Source organism: Taudactylus pleione, unplaced genomic scaffold (assembly GCF_031769625.1).
Source record: "Taudactylus pleione unplaced genomic scaffold, aTauple2 ptg000008l, whole genome shotgun sequence".
Classification (NCBI taxonomy): Eukaryota; Metazoa; Chordata; class Amphibia; order Anura; family Myobatrachidae; genus Taudactylus; species Taudactylus pleione.
This window is the reverse complement of record NW_028284411.1, coordinates 1,405,028-1,426,273: the sequence shown is the minus strand read 5'-3', so window position 1 is coordinate 1,426,273 and position 21,246 is coordinate 1,405,028.

Below are 21,246 nucleotides of genomic sequence, written 5' to 3'. Positions count from 1 at the left end.
ACGATTCAGCGCAAATCGCGTCACTGCCTCCCTTTTGCTGCGTGGGTTTCTATCGTTACTGCGGTGGGATGGATGGGGTGGCAAACACCATGAGGCTTGCCTGCCTTTCAGGAGGGGGTGGGAGTGGCACCCGATATTTGGGAGGCTCCTGGCCAAATAGGGAAAGTAGGTAAGCCTGCATCCATGTCGACAGACCATACCCTGTGATTGCATAATTTGCTATCATTTTTGAATATTAAAAAAAAAAATTTCTTCCTTTCTATTTCCTAACTATCTGTTGGTTGATATATAGAGGGTATTCCTGTGCTCAGGGGCCAGTTTGTGGGTAGTGGTGGGTGATAGAGAGTATCCCTGCTCTCAGGGGCCAGTTTGTGGGTAGTGGTGGGTGTTAGAGAGTATCCCTGCTCTCAGGGGCCAGTTTGTGGGTAGCGGTGGGTGTGAGAGACTATCCCTGCTCTCAGGGGCCAGTTTTTGGGTAGTGGTGGGTGATAGAGATTATTCTTGCACTCAGGGGCCAGGTTGTGGGTAGTGGTGGGTGATAGAGAGTATTCCTGCACTCAGGAGCCAGGTTGTGGGAAGCAGTGGGTAATAGAAAGTATCCCAGCGCTCAGGGGCCAAGTTGTAGGTTGCAGCAGGGGTGCCGAGAGGGAGGAGAGCTGGTACAAATTACCCGGGCACAGGCTTCCTGAGGGGCTCGGCAGGGGCCCGGGTCCGACACCGCCCCCCCTCCTTCACAGCAGCCCAGCACACAGATGAAAGTAGAGGAGAAGCACAAGAGGGTAGAGGACCCTGCTCATAAGAGCTTACATTCTAAAGGGGAGGGGCAGACAAACAGGAGTGACACAGATGGGGTAGGAAGGGAGGAAGGAGCATGTAGCAGCAAGTTAAGATGAGAGCTGGAAGGTTTTGATGAAGTAGAGGGTCTTGAGAGCCTGTTTGAAGGCTTGTAGAGAGGTGGGGAGTCTGATGGGGGAGAGGGAGAGAGGACCTCCTTCAGAGGCGGTCGAAAAGCGGCAGCTCGGTCGTATGCCTAACAATCGAGAATCAGGAAAAAAAACAATTGCACGGCTGGGCGATCGCAACCAAAGTGACACCCATACATGAACAAAGCACCTCCTCTACCTAACGAGTGATGGCAGCTAACGATCGAGTCAATCATTGTCAGTCGCTGTATGTTAATTTTCTTCTTCTGGTTGCGGCCAGTTGTGTTGTGTGCAAATTACATCAAAAATTAACAAAAAAACGCATAGAATAAGCCATCCCCATGAAATGTATTCTTATTATTCGCTAATACTAACGCAACTAAATCAATTACAAGCCAATTAGCAGTGTTATTAGCAACAACAATCGATTATTAGCTGCTTGCATTGTGTGGCACAAAATAGAAACATCAAACATAACATCAGTCACATTCAATAGTATCGATTGTACTCTGGGGCTTGAGAAAGCACATACCCAACCTCAAGCTCTAAGATCAGCCAGGCCTCTAACCTGCTCGCAGAGTGACGTTTTACTACTTCAGACCTTCTATGTCGGTCGTAGCAGTAAATTTATGTATGCCCCTGAAACGCCCTGAAAACGGTTAGGAACGCCTGTGTTTTTAGACCACCACCCCCGTCAACACCTACAAAGGGCCTTTCATGTCAATCAACTCTCGGAAGTCACTTCCTGCTCGTAAGCCGTACGCTAGACAGCATTTTGGATCGCAAGGTCTTGTACGCACATGCGCACAACTAACCGTACACATGCGTGGTTTGGAAACATCGGATGCGTACGACCGAGCAGCCACTTACGACCGACTCTGAATGAGGTCCAGAGTTCCAAAGGTGGGGAGCAGTGCAGGCAAAATCTTGGAGGCGTGAGTGAGAGGAAGTAATCAGTTGGCTTGAGAGGCGACGTGCATTTGTTGAACGAAGAGGGCGGACAGGAGAGTGAAGGGAGATGAGGTCCGAGATGTAAATGGGAGAGGAATGGGTGAGGGCTTTGTGAGTGTGAGAACCTTGATTTGGGTTATGAAAGGGAAGGGCAGCTAGTGGAGAGCTTGTAGGAGAGGGGAGGCAGATGCAGAGCATTTGGAGAGGAAGATGAGCAGAGCAGCAGCATTGAGGACAGACTGGAGAGGGGAGAGAAGGTAGTTGGTGAGGCCAGATAGGAGGAGGTTACAGTAGTCCAATCTGGAGATGACCAATGAGTGCATGAGGGTTTTAGTGGCATCCTGGGTGAGAAAGGGTCTAATTTTGGAAATATTTTTAAGACAAAAATGACAGGACTGCGAGAGATTCTGGATATGTGGTTTGAAGGAGAAGAAAGAGGCCAGGATAACTCCAAGACAGCACCCTTTGGGGTGGGAAGTGCGGTTATTTTGGGGGGTGGTAAAATGATGATCTCAGTCTTAGACATATGAAGTTTAAGAAATTGCTGGGACATCCAGGAAGAGATAGCAGAGAGACAGTTGGAGATACGAGTGAGGGGAGAGGTTAGGGGAGAAAAGGTAGATCTGAGTATCATCAGCATAGAGATGATATTGGAGGTCAAAAGAGCTGATGAGTTCACCTAGTGAGGACATATAGAGTGAGTGTAGGAGAGGTCTAAGAACAGAACCTTGGGAACACCTACTTTAAGAGGCTGTGGGGGGGAGGAGTCACCATGAGAGGAGACAGAGAAAGATCGGTCACAGAGGTAGGAGGATAGCCAGGAGAGGGCACGTCATGTATATCAAGGGAGTGAAGGATTTGCAGAAGGAGAGGGTGGTCCACAGTGTCAAAAGCAGCAGAGAGGTCAAGGAGAATGAGCAGAGAGTAGTGGCCCTTGGATTTAGCAGCAAGGAGATCGTTGCTGACTTTTTTGAGGGCAGTTTCAGTGGAGTGGAGAGAACAGAAGCCAGACTGAAAAGGGTCAAGGAGGGAGTGGGAGGAAAGAAATGTGGTAAGGTGGCTGTAAACAACACGGTCAAGGAGCTTGGAGGCAAAAAGAAGGAGAGAGATGGGATGTATTTTGAGAGAGTGTTAGGATCAAGGGAAAGTTTTTTAAAATTGGGGGAGACAAGGGCATGTTTGAATGCAGATGGGGCAGTGCCTGATGATAGGGAGGAATTAAGGAGGTGGGCAAGATGGAAGCAGGCAGAAGGAGAGAGGAATCAGAGGAGACATGAAGGGATGAGGTCAAGGGGGGAGATGGAAGTGGGGTAGGACCGGATGATGGACATGACTTCCTCTCCCAATGAAAAATGGATGGGGAGGGGTGAGCTGGGAAAGGATGAGGTGGAGAGCTAGGGGACCGGTGGGATATGATGTCCTGATGTATGGTGTCAATTTTAGATGTAAAGTAGGTAGCAAAGTTAAGGCCAGAGAGGGAGGAGGGGAGGCGAGGAGGGGGTGTGCGGAGGATGGAGTTGAAGGTGGTGAAGAGATGCTGGGGATTTGAGGACTGAGAGGAGATGAGGTTCTTGAAATATGACTGTTTAGAGAGGGAAAGGGCAGCACTGTATGATGAGAGCATAAATTTGAAATGGAGAAAATCAGCCTTAGAGCGTGACCTTCTCCAGTGTCGCTCGGCAGTTCATGAACACTTTTGCAGGTATCTGGTGAATTTGGAATGCCAGGGTTGTGGTGTGGAACTGCGAGGGTGAATAGTGATTGCCGGAGAAACAGAGGGCCTGATTCAGACCCGCTCACGAGCGCTGAGTGCTCACAAGCAGGTCGATGGTACCCTAGTGCGCATGCGCACGATGGAGGGAGCTCCGTCATGCGCATGCGCGAGACCCGCATAGCGACGGCCAAGCCGTCGCTATTGGTCTCGCACCAAAGGGAGCGTGCTGTTGATGGTGATGATAGAGCCAATAGCACTCCTGGGCTTGCGGCAGCGAGACCCTACTGCAGGGTCTCGTCGCAAGCCCGCGCGACCATCTTTTTGGCAGCTCGCATAAGCTGTGGGTGGTCACCCACAGCTAAGCGAGTGGCCAGGAGGCCACTCCAATTTTAGGAAGGAGGGCACTGATTCAGAGCGAGCGCTCTTGTCAGAGCGTCCGCCTCTGAATCAGGCCCAGAGTCCAGAGCAGAAGTAAGGGAGGCATTGTATAGGGAAGTGGCTTGTTCAGGGCAGGAGAGAGAGAGGATAGGGGAGAGAAGTGAGTAAAGCTTGGAAGAAAAAGAAACGGTGTCAATAGCCTCAATATTATGCTTAGTAATGGTAGCCTTAGGAGGTAGAGGAAGAGAAGGACAGAGGGATAGGTTAAAAGAGAGAAGGTGATGATCAGAGAGGGGGAAATGGGGATATCAATTGGAATATTGAAGTCACTTAGGATAACAGAGGGAAGGTCAGAGGAGAGAAAGTGAGGGAGCCAGGAAGCAAAGTTGTCAGAGAATTTGGAGGGAGGGCCAGGGGGATAGTAAATGACAGGTGTACTGGTTGGAAGAGGGGTATGCCATTAACCTCAAATGTAGAGAAAGTAAGGGATGGTTCAGAGTGTAGAAGTTGGTGGGAGTAACCAGGGGATAGAAGGACCCCTACACCACCACCATGGCGACCCCCAGGCCAAGGGGTGTGAGAGAAGGTGAAGCTCCCAGAGGAGAGAGCTGCAGGGGAAGTGGTGTCAGAGGGTGAAATCCAGGTTTCAGTAATGGCTGGAGATGCAAGTTTTTGGAGATGAATAGGTAATGGGTGGGAATGAGTTTATTACATACTGATCTAGCATTCCAGAGGGCACAGGATAGAGGGACAGTGTTTGTGGGAGATATGTGAATGAGATTATCAGGGTTGCTGACACGAGAAGATGAGTTTAATTTGGGTGACCGAGATGAATGTAGTGGAGAGATTGTGCGGGGACCAGTGCTGGGAAGGGAACCTGTAGGTGGTTGGCAGGGAGGGAGTTTAATACAATGTGGATGGAGGTGAGGTGGAGTGACATGGAGGAAGGATTAGCAGTGGGGTAGTAGGACCCAGGAGGGGTAGAAGAGAATGAAAGTGGAGTAATGGGAAAGGAGAGGGAGGAAGGCAGACAGAGGAGGGGGGATAAAGGAAGGAGGAGGTGGAGGAGACAAAGGGGAAATGATAAAGGTGGAAGAAGGGGGCAGAGCAGAAGATTAAGTAGACACTGAGTGGAAGGGGAGGTAAAAGAACACATGATAATGGTGTGGATGAGTTGAATAGCGGGAGGAAAACTAGATGTAAGAATAAAGTATGAATGTGAAAGAAAGTACAGGAGATTAGCAGAGAAGCAAGTAAATATACAGTGAAGAAATAGGTGCCTGCACAATTACCAAACTTTATTATTGAGCAGAGGAAAAGTGGAGATTTAATGGGGAAGAAATGGAATATTAAAGTAAACTGTATTAGAAGATAGATGACAGGCTACGCAATGAACTAAAATAGAAAGACATTATTTCTAAGAAATAAACTGAAATTGGCACAGAATACAGCATGTTATGAGGTGTTTGTGAAACCAGAGAGCCAGCACAAATATTAGCAAGTAAAGTGTAAGTTCTTATAGTGAGCAAACAGAGGCCAGTGATGAATGTCCAGGTTATGCAGACAGCAGTTGCTTGTAGTGAAGAGATTGTGAACTTACATTACTTGAGTATACTCTGTCCAAATGTTCTTGTTTTAGAATGGTTTGAAGTTAGAGTGATGTCCTTCTGTTTAATGCTGGTATAATGCCGAATTTGGTTAAAAATGTGAAGTGCACTTTTAAAATTACGCACTTAGAAATATTATGCACAAGCAGCCAAAGGCCTGTAGCTTTACAAATAAACATCAATAGTGATTGCTAGCATGTGTCTGCAATGATTACAATCAATCTCTAATACCCTCCCACTAATATGGCTAGCAATAAATTTCCTAAGACAAACAAACAAGGGATACCACAAAGCTAATAAGAACTAGGGCTAGTTATCTATACACTGTGCAAATCATTAAAAATTAGATATTCTAAAGCAATAATGGAGATTAAATTACCTAATATACAATACACTGTGCAAATCATTCAAAATTAGATATTGAGAAGGAGAAGTTGGGAGAGCAGTAGACATCTTTGGGGAGAGTCAGAGCTGGAAGCAGAAATGTAGCCCTCGTGCTCCCCTGGCAGCAGGCCTGGTGCTTCCATTAGGCAGCAATAGGCAGCTGCCTAAGGGCACCAGAACCTGAGGAGGCGGGCAGCTGAGGCTGCTTGGGAGAATAATTATCCGGCAACATATGGCCACTAACACTGCGAAGGGGGTGAAGCAGGTACTTGTTGGGGGGCCCCGGGTGCTGAAGTGGACAATGGCAGCCTCCGCCTCCTTAGAAAGGACTGTGCTCATCGCGACACAATTACAAGCATCAGCCTGCTTTGTCATCCATGTGGAGGATGACTCCCCATAGGAACCGACGGCAGCTGTCACACAATCCAGGGCGTCGTGGAAAACCACTCACTGGCGGAAGCAGAGACAGTCTCTGCAAATGGGACTGTGACTGCAAGTTATTCACAGCCAGCAAGAGAGAAGTGACCTGTGAACATGACCACCTACTGCAGAGTCGGGTAGAAAGACGAAATCAAGCACATCTAACAGCATCAGCACCTGGAGGAAACCAGGAAAGGTACTTACCCAATCCCTCCACATAGATCTAGAAACTATCTATCTATCTAATCTAATCTATCTATCTATATATCTCTCCTGCATGTGTCTCCCCCTACGTTATAGCTTGCTTGGGGGTCCATGAAATGCCATGCATAGTGGGTTTTTTTTACATACTGTATATTTGTTTGGAGGGGCATTTTATCTGAGGGGCTGGCATGTGTATGTGGGGGGAGGGGCGGTAGGCAACAATTTTGCCTAGGGTGCCGAGAAACCTCACACCAGCCCTGCCTGGCAGGGGGAGATTGGTGGAGCCTTGGCGGCTGCCACGATGCCCATCTAACGCCCAAGGAGACGGAGGTCTGGAGTGAGACCACTGAGATAAAGTCTGTGAGAGACCACAGAGAAAGAGCTGGAAGGTTGCAGTGTGAGCCACTCAGTGAAGTGTTCAGCACCCATGAGAGGGGTAAGAGACGCAAGTACTGTATATGTGTTGGAGAGATGGGAAGAGGAATTTCCCAGGAGCTTTATTGCTGAGGGACAAGAGGAGTCCCTTATGCATAAAAGCCCCCCAGCAACCATTAAAGGGGGGGTCACTGTGGTAGCAGTGTGGCTATAGGAGCCCTTCCTGTAGGATAGGGATGGGCTGCAGCTGAGAGTGTGCTAGCTGCAATAGAAAAGTCTGTATATTGCTGTCCCATGTGAGAGAGGAGGGAAGCAGAGAGAGGCAGACTGGGTATGAGACACTCTGTATATTGTCTAAGAAGAGACATAGAAGAGGCAGAGTGCAAAATACGTTATGTTAGATGTGTGTGAAGCTGTGGAACTACAGGCACCAGCCAGCATAGGGCAGGGTGGACCTGCATGTATGAAATGGAGAACTACAGGCACCAGCCAGCAAAGGGCCAGGTGGACCTGTGTGTGTAGAATCTAAACATTCATTGTGACTTAGCTTAAAGACTGTGCTGGTGAAGAAGAGTGTGATGTAATGTAACCATATCCATAAGATTGTCATATACCATCTCACATGCCCAGTATCTGAGCTGGAGGGAGAGGAGAAGCTGCTGTAACCATATTCCTGTCCTATAAAGTCATGTGCAGGAGGAGAGAAATAAAGTGGTATATTTATTTTTTTATAGGAGAAGGTCTGGTATCCAAGTTATTCATCAAGAACTGTTACTGTATAATGTCTATACCTGTATCTATATGTGTGACTGTTATAAAGCCTGCATGGGCCTGCAAGGGACCCCCTTCTTAGGTATTGCCCACACCCTGGAGAGCTAGCCTGAGGCAATAGGAGGTGTATCACTTCTAATGCACCTATGTACCACACCGCACACCGAAGGGGGGTTACAAAATGGCATTTTTTTACCCCCCTTCAGTGTGCAGTAAGGTGCATTTGGAGTGGCTGCTGGGGGGCTTTTATGAATAATGGACTCCTCTTGTCTCTTAGCAATAAAGCTCCTGGGAAATGCCTCTTCCCCACCTCACTGGCGGGTCACACTGCAACCCTCCAGCTCTTTCTCTGTGGTCTCTCACAGACTTTATTTTAGTAGTCTCACTCCAGACCTCTCTCTCCATGGGCATTAGATGGGCATCATGGCAGCCGCCACGGCCCCTCCATTCACCACCTGCCGGGAAAGCACCAGAGCTACATCTCTGCTTCCAGCTCTGACTCTCCCAAAAATGTCTGTTCTCTCCCAACTTCTCCTTCTCAATAACATCACAATGCAGCACTCTGCTCTAGGTCACCGAGGAGGAGCAGGCATTTTGAAGGATGACACCCGGTGGGGTTGTTCACCACACGCATCGCCTACTAACGCCACTGATAGAGTCTTCCTGCGCTCGGCAGCCTGGTCGCCGGTAGAACATACTTGCCTACCCTCCCAAAAATCTTGTGGTGCTCCCGGCTACCCATTTCCCCAGTGAAGTGGCCGAAGGAGCAATTCTTATTGAATTGCATCATTGTGGTTTTGCTTTACAATGTCGGTGCATTGCATCACCGGAGGCAGGGCTTCAATGATGTGATCGCATCGTCATGCTCTGAAAACTTTCTGACTAATGCTAAGTATATTTTGAGAAATAATCAATCCAGTCATGCTTAGTTTTTGTAGAATGGTCGCAGGATCCTCTCACAAAGATTTTTTACTGTGTCTCTCTTTCAACAGTAAGACCTACCCAGTTCTCTGTGCTCTCTTAATCTGTTTTGACTCCCCGATTTTCAAGCGCATTGCCACTTAGTGCCCTATACTTTAAATTCCTTTCTGGGGGATATGGAGGGAGAGCAACTCCACAGTAATTTCTGCAGCCATTTGTACCGATTGTCCCTTCTGCTATGACCATACAGTATGTTTGATGGATATTCTCTCAAACCTTGGTATAGGCCTTACTTCTCGATAATTAGGTGTCTCCCCTCTATTACAGTTACCCTTTTGTTCCATGTTTTATGTATTGCAATTAGTTTCTTTTAAAATTTAATTATTTTTGGGGGGGTCTTGTTATTATTCAGCCTAGGTGTTGGTCACATTGCCTAATACCAGTTTTCTTAACTTCTTATCACAATCCTATGAGCCACTGGTTGGCCCATTCGGGTCACCGCCATTCCCACCTTGGTGTGTCACTCCAGACCACCTCCCCCCCCTTCTCTCTTTCCAAACTATCCCCATCACTCCATTTTGCTGCCAGCCAAACATCCAATTATTACCCCACTCATAATGTGCCCCTCATGACAAATGTACCGGGACTAATTTCCCCTCCCCTCACCACACTCTCCGTCCTGACCTGTACTAACATACACAAGCCCTTCCATTTCTCCGCTGGACTGACTACAGACTCCTCGGGCTTTGGTAAGGATGAAAAGTTGCTTTGTATCCTACATCCACTATGAGATTCTATCCCTGAACATAAACTGGTGAAACATGTTGCATAAGCAAACAATGACCATCCAATATCTTAAGCAACCAAGAAGTGCACACTGCATGTCCGCACCTAGGAGATGGCGGAAAGGACCTACTCTCACACGTGCTATGCAACCTCTAATTGTAAGCACAGAGGGTACATCCTTTTCCACAACTCCCAATTACCATAGTCTCCCTAATTCTGGACTCCCAGGACAGATGGGTCATTCTCATGGGGACGATATCTCAGCTGTTCATAATTATTAACATTTTTAATATATTGCACCAGCATATTCTGTTGACCTTTACAATCCACAACAGCATCATAAGATGCAATTTCAACACAGGTACTGAGGCAAAACAAGTCAAGACTCAATGAGTCCCATAAGTTATCTTGAATTATTTTTATGACAACTGGCTGGTTTTATGGTCTTTTGTAAAAGTATTCATGCAGTTCTCAGCCCCTAATTACACTCACTCTCCCATTGACATGGTTTTAGCAAACTGTTCCTCTCTCTCTTTACTACACTTATCAGAGATGGCTCCTGCGTTGGGATGTAGCTATTTCCCCTTCAGTTTCTGTACCTGGAAGTGACGTGCAGTGAGGGTGGAAGTGCGGTTCCCTGCCCATACAGTCCACCAAAACAATAAGCACGTCCCCTAGCGGACTCGCTTCGCTCGCCACGCTTCAGGCTCATTACATGAGTGTATTACCTCTCTATGCCCACGTGGATAGTAGTGAATGACGTTGGACAATAACTGATGACTTCAGGGTACAAAAACTGATGGGGATCTATCCACTTCCGTAGCGCTGGACAAAACACCTGAAAAATGGGCGCCTCAGCAATTTTTCCGGCATTGTGCGCATGCGCAATAGGGAAATTGGCAGCAAAATGGTGACCGCGCCATTTTCCCAGAGACCTGCGCATGCACAGTAGACTCTGTGCCCAGAGTTTACTGCTGCGGTGACGCTTCCAGCCGCCGAGGAGAGAGGAGGGGGCCCTGGACGGTGGAATGCACATGGGCCCCATCCTCTCTTAAGACACCTCTGAGAGGGATTTCCACAAGGTCACGTCCTGTGACTGGCCGCACGCCCCCATAATGCATGGTCACACTCCACTTACATGTGGACACGTCTCTATGTACCTGTGCCAGCGTGTTTATGGCACACAAAAAATGCCAAGGCCAATTTGTCATTGTTCATTATTGTGACACTCTATCGCCATAGGAACAGACCAAGCGCAACGGTGCAGTGACTGACTCTAGAACACCGTATTATAATAAAAATAAGACTTGGAGATTGCCTATAACAGCATTTTGGAAGCCCTGACCAATCTCACGCACAGCAGTCTCCTGGCAAATGCCAAACGGGTTAGATTGCCCATCAGAGTCTGAGCACTTACATTATTGGATTTGGAGCCCCCGTGGACTATTGTGGGTTACAATAAGCGATTGTTAAACTTCTCTATGATTTAAAGTTGTGAACAAAACATTCAATTGTTTCCACTTTAAACATTAATATCATTTGCTGAGAGCAGCAAACACGGCAAGTACTAATTAAAAAAAAAAAATCCCAACGTCTGAAAGAGCATAATACTAATGTAATCACTTGTATTCCGTCCCTTTGTTTTAGAGCTGATTATGTAATGCACATTTCTTATAAAAAAAACATCTGCAAATCAAGCAAATCTATTTTAATTCTCTTTACATTCACAACTTTTCAAAAATGTCCTCAAATTATGCAGCTTTCAAGTGCGCGGAGTCTAAAACTTGGAGGTGCGAAAATCCCATCGCCGTGGCGGACACTTCTTGAGACGGCTGACAGGAGAGGTTGGACTCTAGATCAACTCTTATCCGACACATTATTAACTTGGAATATACATTTGTGTAATTATACAAAATATATGGAAAGAATAAAACTGTAACCTGTAGTAACATTTATAAGACCTCCATTGGTTTATTGCCGATTAAGGCCCTCATTCAGAGCCACTCGCTAGCGGCAGTACGCTCGTTCCGAGCGATGTTCACACATCTGCGCATGCGTACGGTTTTTAGTACGCATGCGCGAACCAGTCAGTGCGGCCGAAAATCATTTGTACGCAATATAGCGAGTACCTGCTATTTTGAGTGACAGAATGAGGCGTATGTGGGTGGTAACAGGGGAAGGTGCTTGAAAACGGGGAGTGGAGATCCGTTCGCAGGCGTGCTTAAAGGTCAAAACGGGCGTTTTATGGGTGTTGATAATTAATATAGCAGCGTCAATGACCACGTCACTTGGTTTTTTTTAACTCAGAACTGCTCGCAAAATAGCGGTTGAAAAAACCAACCACAAGACTAGCGAGCAGTTCATATCCTGTTCGATGTACTCGATTAATCTAATAAATAGCGGACATGACGTATGGTGCGAGCGGCCAGGGGGCGTTTTTATGAAATAAAAGAGCGTATGTTTTGCTCGCTCGTTCAGACTTAGAGGTGTGAACAGACTGCAATGTGCGAACGGATCATTTGCATAGCCACCCCTTGTTTTTGAATGAACGAACGCAAATAGCGAACGGCTCTGAATGAGGGCCAAATACCTTAAACATCCTTACTAAACTTAACACTTAGCTTATCTAATAAATAAAGAGATGGACACAAATACAGCTTGGCTAAAAGGTCACAGCTTTTATTTACCAATTAAATAATTTACCTAACCAAGGTGGCCAGGAGATGCTGCATACTCAGTTCTAGCTTACCAGCTGGAGACATACACGGGGAATGACTGAAACGCTCCCCCTAAAGACGCACTTACGTTGCGAAGGTCTCGCCTCCCTCCTGGGCATAGTCCAAGCACTTCCGTACAACAGTGCTTGTATCCCCTCGTACGAGAAGGACAAATTCGCCATAATACATCGAGGTCCAGCGCCCTCACAATGCACTCTTGTGCCACAATAAAGCCACTGAGTTGCAGCGTTCTCCCACCATGCTGCGCCTTCCCTGAATCAGGAAGAAAAAGTTGGCACAACAAAACTCCAGCAGCAAAGCTTTGGGCGGGAGGGTGGGCTCCAGAAATGACAAAGAGGCTGATCACATGCACAACCACCTCTTAACATATCTACACATAGGCCCTCTTTCAGAGCCGTTCGCTATTTGCGGTCGTTCGTTCAAAAACAAGGGGTGGCTATTCAAATGATCCATTCGCAAATTGCAGTCTGTTCACACCTCTAAGTCTGAACGAGCGAGCAAAACATATGCTCGTTTATTTGATAAAAACGCCCCCTGGCCGCTCGCACCATACGTCATGTCCGCTATTTATTAGATTAATCGAGTACATCGTACAGCGTATGAACTGCTCGCTATTCTTGTGGTTGGTTTTTTCAACCGCTATTTTGAGAGCAGTTCTGAGTTAAAAAAAAACAAGTGACGTGGTCAATGACGCTGCTGTATTAATTATGCACTCCCTTAAAACACCCGTTTTGACCTTTAAGCACGCCTGCGTTCGAATTCCACTCCCCGGTTTTCAAGCACCTTCCCCTGTTACCACCCACATACGCCTCATTCTGTCACTCAAAATAGCAGGCACTCGCTATATAGCGTACAAACGATTTTCGGCCGCACTGACTGGTTCGCGCATGCGTACTAAAAACCGTACGCATGCGCAGATGTGCGAACATCGCTCGGAACGAGCGTACGGCCACTAGCGAGCGGCTCTGAATGAGGGCCATAATCCTCAAACACACCCACAATTCACTCCATTGGTCAGATAACCAACCACCTGACAAATAACACAGCTAATCTACCTAGTAACAATGCTGTCAAGACAGCCAATCAACAAAAAACCCAGGATTCTTATTTATTTTCAAGCCTAGACAGCTTTCGCCTGCTATTAGGACGATGGTATAAAAACGATGTCTGTAATATCTAAGAGAGCATTAATGCAGCTTATACGGCTGTGGTAAGGCCAGCCCTTCTGGTTCTGACAAGATCATAGGTGAAGGAAATAAGGATAGAGCTTGAAAAAGTGCTGCTTTTTCAGCAAATTTGCAGGGTTTAGGGCCATGAGTTGTACAGTATTGCATTCTCCACTGCGTTCAATGTATTTGCGAAAATATGCTAATGATTGTCTCTGAGACTGTGTGTGGTTCTGCGATTGGGAACGCAACTGGGGCCAGCGGACACTGAAGAAGTAGGAATGACAGTTCCTCCCGATGCAGAGCTCCCACAGCAAATTGCAATGAAGGGGTCCAGCAGACGACTGGAAGCTTGGAGAGATTTGACCCGTCTAGACCAATAACCGACACAGGTGTGGATAAGGGTTCAGGTTCCAGGCCCAAGGTCTTGAAAAAGGTTATTTCTAGAATTCTCCGCAGCTCCGCTATCGATGAATGCAGGAACAAAGACTTGGTCGTGAGAAAGAGAGATAACTGTGGAAATAAGGACAGAATTTTCCAGGGCGATAGATGCAAGGCCTAGATGTACCTCCCCTAGCTCATCTAGATCTTTTCCCGACTTCAGTGGGCAAAGCTGAGCCATATGTCCTTTACCACCGCAGTACAGGCATAGACCCAATGAACTTCTCCAATTCTCTTCGGCTGGAAGTCAAAACACTCCAAGTTGCATTGGTTCCTCGGACTTGAGTGGAGCTAACCATAATGGAGAACGTGGAGGCAGAGACGCCAATTTCTTCTCCATTCAAAGTTCACGGATGCGAATAACCAGGTTCATGAGGTCATCCAGAGAACTAGGGGCAGGAAACTGGACTAAGATATCTTTAATCTCGTCAGACAGCCCGCAATGAAACTGGCTTTGCAAAGCTTCGTCATTCCAGCCGGAATCAACCGCCCACCTCCGGAAATCTGTGCAGTAGTCCTCAGCAGCCTTGTTTTCCTGCTTCAGAGACCTGAGGCAAGCCTCTGCCATTGCCACTTTATCTGGGTCATCGTAAAGGAGTCCAAGAGCGGCAAAGAATGCCTCAACCGTCAGCAGTGCAGGGCTAGTTGAGGGAAGATCAAAGTCCCATGTTTTTGGTTCACCCTGTAACAAATAGATAACTATTCCTACTCGTTGGGCTTCAGAACCTGAGGACCTAGGTTGGAGCCTGAAATAGAGCTTGCAGCTCTCTTTGAAATGAAGGAAGTCCTTTCAGTTGCCTGAGAACCGATCAGGCAGATTTAGCTTAGGTTCTAATTAGGGGTGTGCACCGGCCACTTTACGTGTTTTGTGTTTTGGTTTTGGATCTGGATCTTTCTTCGTGTTTTGGATCTGGATTGGTTTTGCCAAAACCAACCTTCCGTGTTTTGGGTTCTGGGTTTTGTGTTTTGGATCTGGATTTTTTCTTAAAAAATAAAAAAAAACGCTAAAATCACATAAAATGGGCCTTTTTTTGTTGCTACGCTATTAATAACCCCAATAACATTAATTTCCACTCATTTCCAGTCTATTCTGAACACCTCACACCTCACAATATTGTTTTTAGGCCAAAAGGTTGCACCGAGGTAGCTGGATGACTATGCTAAGCGATACAAGGGGGCGGCACAAACACGTGGCCCATCTAGGAGTGGCACTGCAGTGGCAGACAGGAAGCCAATCAGTGTTATGGTGCCCATTTGCATGTAGCACGGACCTGGGAGATCCGTGCTACATGCATCTGTGTGATTGGCACAGAGCAATGACAAGTCCGTGAGACCCGTCTGTGCTGCTGTGGTAAAAAAAAAAAAAAAAACCTGTGTAAAAAAAGAAAAAAATGGTGTGCTCCCCCACAAAAAAGAGCAACCAGCCCCGGGCATTAGTAACCCAGTGCTGGGTGTGCTTAAATACAGGGGACAAACGACGTAGGGGTCCCCTGTACTTAAGCACAACCAGCACCGGGCTAGTCAGAACCAGCGCTGGTTGCCAAAATACAGGGGACAAACGACATAGGGGTCCCCCGTATTCTGCGCAACCAGCTCTGGGCTCTGATCCGGTCCTGGTTCTGGAAATACAGGGGAAAAAATTTAGTAGGGTTCCCCTGTATGTTCCAGAACCAGCACTGGACTTTTTCTAGCGGGGGGCTGATGCCACAGCCAGGGGAGCCCTTTCACCGGGCCCCCCTGCCGCAGCATCAGCCCTGACCGCTAGTCAGCCCAGGCCGGGGATCCCTGGAGAGCTGGGGACCCCCCAATAAAGGGGTCACCCTCTCCAGGGCACCCCAGGCCCAGGCTGATAGCCCTGGGCTATCCCCGCCACCCCTGGTGGTGGTGGGTGGTGGGTTGATTGTGTGGTGTGGTGTAAATAAAGAATATCAAACATTGTCTTTACAAGTAGAACTGCAAGTCCCAGCTAGCCTGCCCCGTATGCTGGTACTTGCAGAACCACAAGTACCAGCATGCAGGGCATTAAGGGCCCACTAGTACCTGTAGTTCACCTGTAAAAAATTTTTTTTTAAAAACACAGGACACACACACCGTGCCAGTATAAGTTTATTAAACATACATACACACACATGTACACATACTCACCTATGTAACCTGTAGTATCGGTCCACTTGTCCGGTAAAGTATCCCTAGGGGACCTGTGAAAAAAAACATACTCACCATCTCCTCTGCGAGGTTCTGTCCTCTTCGTTCCAAAGTAGGCATCCCCGGACTTGGCAAAAAAAAAAAACGAAAACCCGATCCACGAACTTAGGTTCTTAGAGCCGCAAGGTTATTAAGGTTTACCCTGCGGTTCCCACCATTGACTACAATGGAGGGAGACGTTCATTGGCTAAGAGACGGGAGATTACCTCTCTCAGCCAATGAACGCTTAGCAGCGGGGTTTCCATGGTGATACCCCGCCGCTAAGCTCTCATTCGGGAAGTACCGTTCTATAGAACGGTACTAAGTTCGTGGATCGGGTTTTCATTTTTTATTTTTGCCAAGTCCGGGGATGCCTACTTTGGAACGAAGAGGACAGAACCTCGCATAGGAGATGGTGAGTATGTTTTTTTTCACAGGTCCCTTATGGATACTTTACCAGACAAGTGGACCGATGCTACAGGTTACATATGTGAGTATGTGTACATGTGTGTGTGTGTGTATGTATGTTTAATAAACTTATACTGTCACGGTGTGTGTGTCCTGTGTTTTTTTTAAACATTTTTTTACAGGTGAACTACAGGTACTAGTGGGCCCTTAATGCCCTGCATGCTGGTACTTGTGGTTCTCCAAGTACCAGCATGTGGGGCAGGCTTGCTGGGACTTGCAGTTCTACTTGTAAAGACAATGTTTGATATTCTTTATTTACACCACACCACACAATCAACCCACCACCCACCACCACCAGGGGTGGCGGGGATAGCCCAGGGCTATCAGCCTGGGCCTGGGGTGCCCTGGAGAGGGTGACCCCTTTATTGGGGGGTCCCCAGCTCTCAAGGGATCCCCGGCCTGGGCTGACTAGCGGTCAGGGCTGATGCTGCGGCTGGGGGGCCCGGTGAAAGGGCTCCCCTGGCTGTGGATTCAGCCCCCCGCTAGAAAAAGTCCAGTGCTGGTTCTGGAACATACAGGGGAACCCTACTAATTTTTTTCCCCTGTATTTCCAGAACCAGGACCGGATCAGAGCCCAGAGCTGGTTGCGGAGAATACGGGGGACCCCTACGTCGTTTGTCCCCCGTATTTTGGCAACCAGCGCTGGTTCTGACTAGCCCGGTGCTGGTTGTGCTTAAGTACAGGGGACCCCTACGTCATTTGTCCCCTGTATTTAAGCACACCCAGCAATGGGTCACTAATGCCCGGGGCTGGTTGCTCTTTTTTGGGGGGGTGCCCGACATTTTTTTCTTTTTGTACACAGGTTTTTTTTTTTTTTTTACCACAGCATCACAGATGGGTCTCACAGACCCATCTGTGCTCTGTGTCACTGTCAATCACACAGATGCATGTAGCACGGATCTCACGAGTCCGTGCTACATGCAAATGAGCACCATAATGCTGATTGGCTGAGAGCCATGACAGACGGCTCTGTCAGCCAATCAGCACTTTGCCCATTAAAGGCAAAGGTATTTTTTTAAAATGGCCGCTCGAGGCAAAACCTCGAGATCCGACAGCAGATCTCGAGGTTTTGCCTCGGGAGAGGGATCCAGGGCAGACAGGGAGATCCGAGCTTGGGCTCGGATCGCCCCGGATCCCCGAAGTTCGGGTGGGTTCGGTTCTCAGGGAACCGAACCCGCTCATCCCTAGTTCTAATACAGTGGGAGCTGAGGCGTCTCAGGTTTCTTCAACCCGTAGGGAAAGTTCTTGAACTTTCTGCGTCAGAACCTGTATTTGCACAGCTAAAATTTGAGCAGGATTTTGACCAGGCTCCATTATAGAAGATCACTATACCCAAAGAAAATATGTCTGGCCGGTGATAATGTTAGGGCATGTGCGTGACTCTTGTGAGTATAGTCCAGCTACAGCCTTGAGGGCTGAAATTATTGGCTGGATGTGGCCGTACAACAGCTTTGAGAGCTGGAGGAAGACTTGGCCTGTTGGGCCTGAAGGCTGTAGATGAAGCAGCCTTTGGGCCATGCCGCAGCCTAGAGGGCTAGTATCACTTGGCTTGTTGTGGCCAGTGGGCCGTGAGGCAGCCTTGAGGGCTGATATAACTTGGCTGGATGCAACCAGTGGGCAGTATAATATAAAGTGGCCTCTAGGTCGTGCAGCAGCCTTGAGGGCTGGTGTATCTTGGCTAGATGCAGCCAGTGGGCTGTAGAATATGAAGTGGCTTCTGCACCGTGCAGCAGCCTTGGGGACTAGTATAACTTGGCCAGATTCAGCCAGTAGGCTGTTGAATATGAAGCAGCCACTGGGCCGGAGTAACTTGGCAAGATGCAGCAGAAGCCGGGAATAACCGAAGCAAAGTCACTGGTGTAGGAGCGCGTGACTCTGCACTGACGTTGCTGGAGTGCGGCCTGTGCCACCGGGTTGACACAAACAACTGATGCAGTAGTGCGGCCTGTGCCGCATGGTTGACACAAGCAGCTGACGCTGTAGTGCGACCAATGCCACCTGGATGACACAAACGGCAAGTAAATATTATGCAGAACTGTGCCATCTGGATGACACACATGGCAGAACAACAATATACTTTAGGAGGCAGGAAAACCTGGAGCTCAACTGGAAGACAGGAGACAATGCCAAAACCGGAAACACGAAAACTCTATCACCGGCATCTGAGCAGCGTTAGCACTAGCAGGATACAGATGCAGGAGCCAATCTGGAGTGATGATGGACAAGAGGTAGGCGCAGATTCAGTGAACACTTGCCCTGTGTACACCTCGTACAGTGTTCGCAGTGCGGCGGCTTGTGACACTCTGTAATGGTTTTCTGCACAGAACCCTGTATTAATCTCGAAGTACAGTAAATACAGACCTTTTCTCTTGCTCTTTATTGTCTTATACTAGTCTGTTGTAGCAACCCCTAATTAAAAAGACAATATCTGACTATACATTATGAAACAGAGGGGAAGAATCAGAACTAATGTTGACTACTTCCTAGTGCTACAAACACTCTTCCTTTACTTAATCTGTAAGTGACTTTTACTCAGCCCTGATGTCTCCGCATCTCAAGATGGCCGACAAAGCTGTCATCTCCTCACACTTCCCTCATACCAGCTCCTACTGCTCACCAACTGCCACTCCTCTTCTCTCAGCTGTCCCCAGCCTTTCAAATGACTTCTCACAGGGAACCTCTCAGTTTGTGCATGCACAGAAAAGCAAAACGCTGAGCTTCAGCTGTAATATCTCAAATATCGGGGGGTGTTACACTAATACACTAGAGGTGCATTTTATTTTCCACACATTTCCCTCTCACACACTGGACCTTATTCAGAGTTGTTACACAATTTGCATTAAAGCGCATATTGTAAAATGCACCAATGAAAGAATTAGCATTTTGCTACCTACTGTATGTCAAGTTTGATGTAAACATGGCCATGATTATCAGCTCTCAACTTGCGCCAGGAGTTGAGTACTCGCAAGTCAATCTCCGAAATGAGTCCCAAGGTGGCCATCTGCCGCATTGACAAGCCCTCACTATTTTTGGTTGTGTCTATAGGCACCCTCCAACAACCCAATTAGTACAAAATGCAGCTGAGCTGACGGAATCAGTATGAATGACCGCCGGACTACGCCGGCAGCCTGATGGTTCAAAATCCCAACAGTGCAGGTAAGAATACTATCCTTAACCCCTTTGCTCCCCCTAACCCTTTCTTATGGGTGCCTAACCCTAACCTCCCCCCCCAGTATCTAAATCTAACCTCCTCCCTTTAGTGTCTAAACCTAACCCCCCCTCCCCACACCCTAAACCTATCCCTCCCAAGGGGGTGCCTAACCCTTACTCCCCTTCCCTAGTGCCTAAACCTAACCCCCCAAGTATCACAGATATCTCCTACTTACCTTTCTCTCCCGGAATGGCCCGCTGTCCCCATACACTAGTATCCCAGATATCTCCTGCTTACCTTCCTCTCCCGGAATGGCCCACTGTCACAATACACTAGTATCACAGATATATCCTGCTTACCTTTCTCTCCCGGAATGTCCCGCTGTCCCCATACACTAGTATCACAGATATCTCCTGCTTACCTTTCTCTCCCGGAATGGCCCGCTGTCCCCATACAATAGTATCACAGATATCTCCTGCTTACCTTCCTCTCCCGGAATGGCCCACTGTCCCCATACACTAGTATCACAGATATCTCCTGCTTACCTTCCTCTCCCGGAATGGCCCACTGTCCTCATACACTAGAATCACAGATATCTCCTGCTTACCTTCCTCTCCCGGAATGTCCCGCTGTCCCCATACACTAGTATCACAGATATCTCCTGCTTACCTTTCTCTCCCGGAATGGCCCGCTGTCCCCATACACTAGTATCACAGATATCTCCTGCTTTCCTTTCTTTCCCGGAATGGCCGCTGTCCCCATACACTAGTATCACAGATATCTCCTGCTTACCTTTCTCTCCCGGAATGGCCGCTGTCCCCATACACTAGTATCACAGACATCTCCTGCTTACCTTCCTCTCCCGGAATGGCCCGCTGTCCCCATACACTAGTATCACAGATATCTCTTGCTTACCTTTCTCTCCCGGAATGGCCCGCTGTCCCCATACACTAGTATCACAGATATCTCCTGCTTACCTTCCTCTCCCGGAATTGCCCACTGTCCCCATACACTAGTATCACAGATATCTCCTGCTTACCTTCCTCTCCCAGAATGGCCCACTGTCCGCATACACTAGAATCACAGATATCTCCTGCTTACCTTCCTCTCCCGGAATGTCCCGCTGTCCCCATACACTAGTATCACAGACATCTCCTGCTTACCTTCCTCTCCCGGAATGGCCCGCTGTCCCCATACACTAGTATCACAGATATCTCTTGCTTACCTTTCTCTCCCGGAATGGCCCGCTGTCCCCATACACTAGTATCACAGATATCTCCTGCTTACCTTCCTCTCCCGGAATGGCCCACTGTCCCCATACACTAGTATCACAGACATCTCCTGCTTACCTTCCTCTCCCGGAATGGCCCGCTGTCCCCATACACTAGTATCACAGATATCTCTTGCTTACCTTTCTCTCTCGGAATGGCCCGCTGTCCCCATACACTAGTATCACAGATATCTCCTGCTTACCTTCCTCTCCCGGAATGGCCCACTGTCCCCATACACTAGTATCACAGATATCTCCTGCTTACCTTCCTCTCCCGGAATGGCCCACTGTCCCCATACACTAGTATCACAGATATCTCCTGCTTACCTTCCTCTCCCGGAATGGCCCGCTGTCCTCATACACTAGTATCACAGATATCTCCTGCTTACCTTTC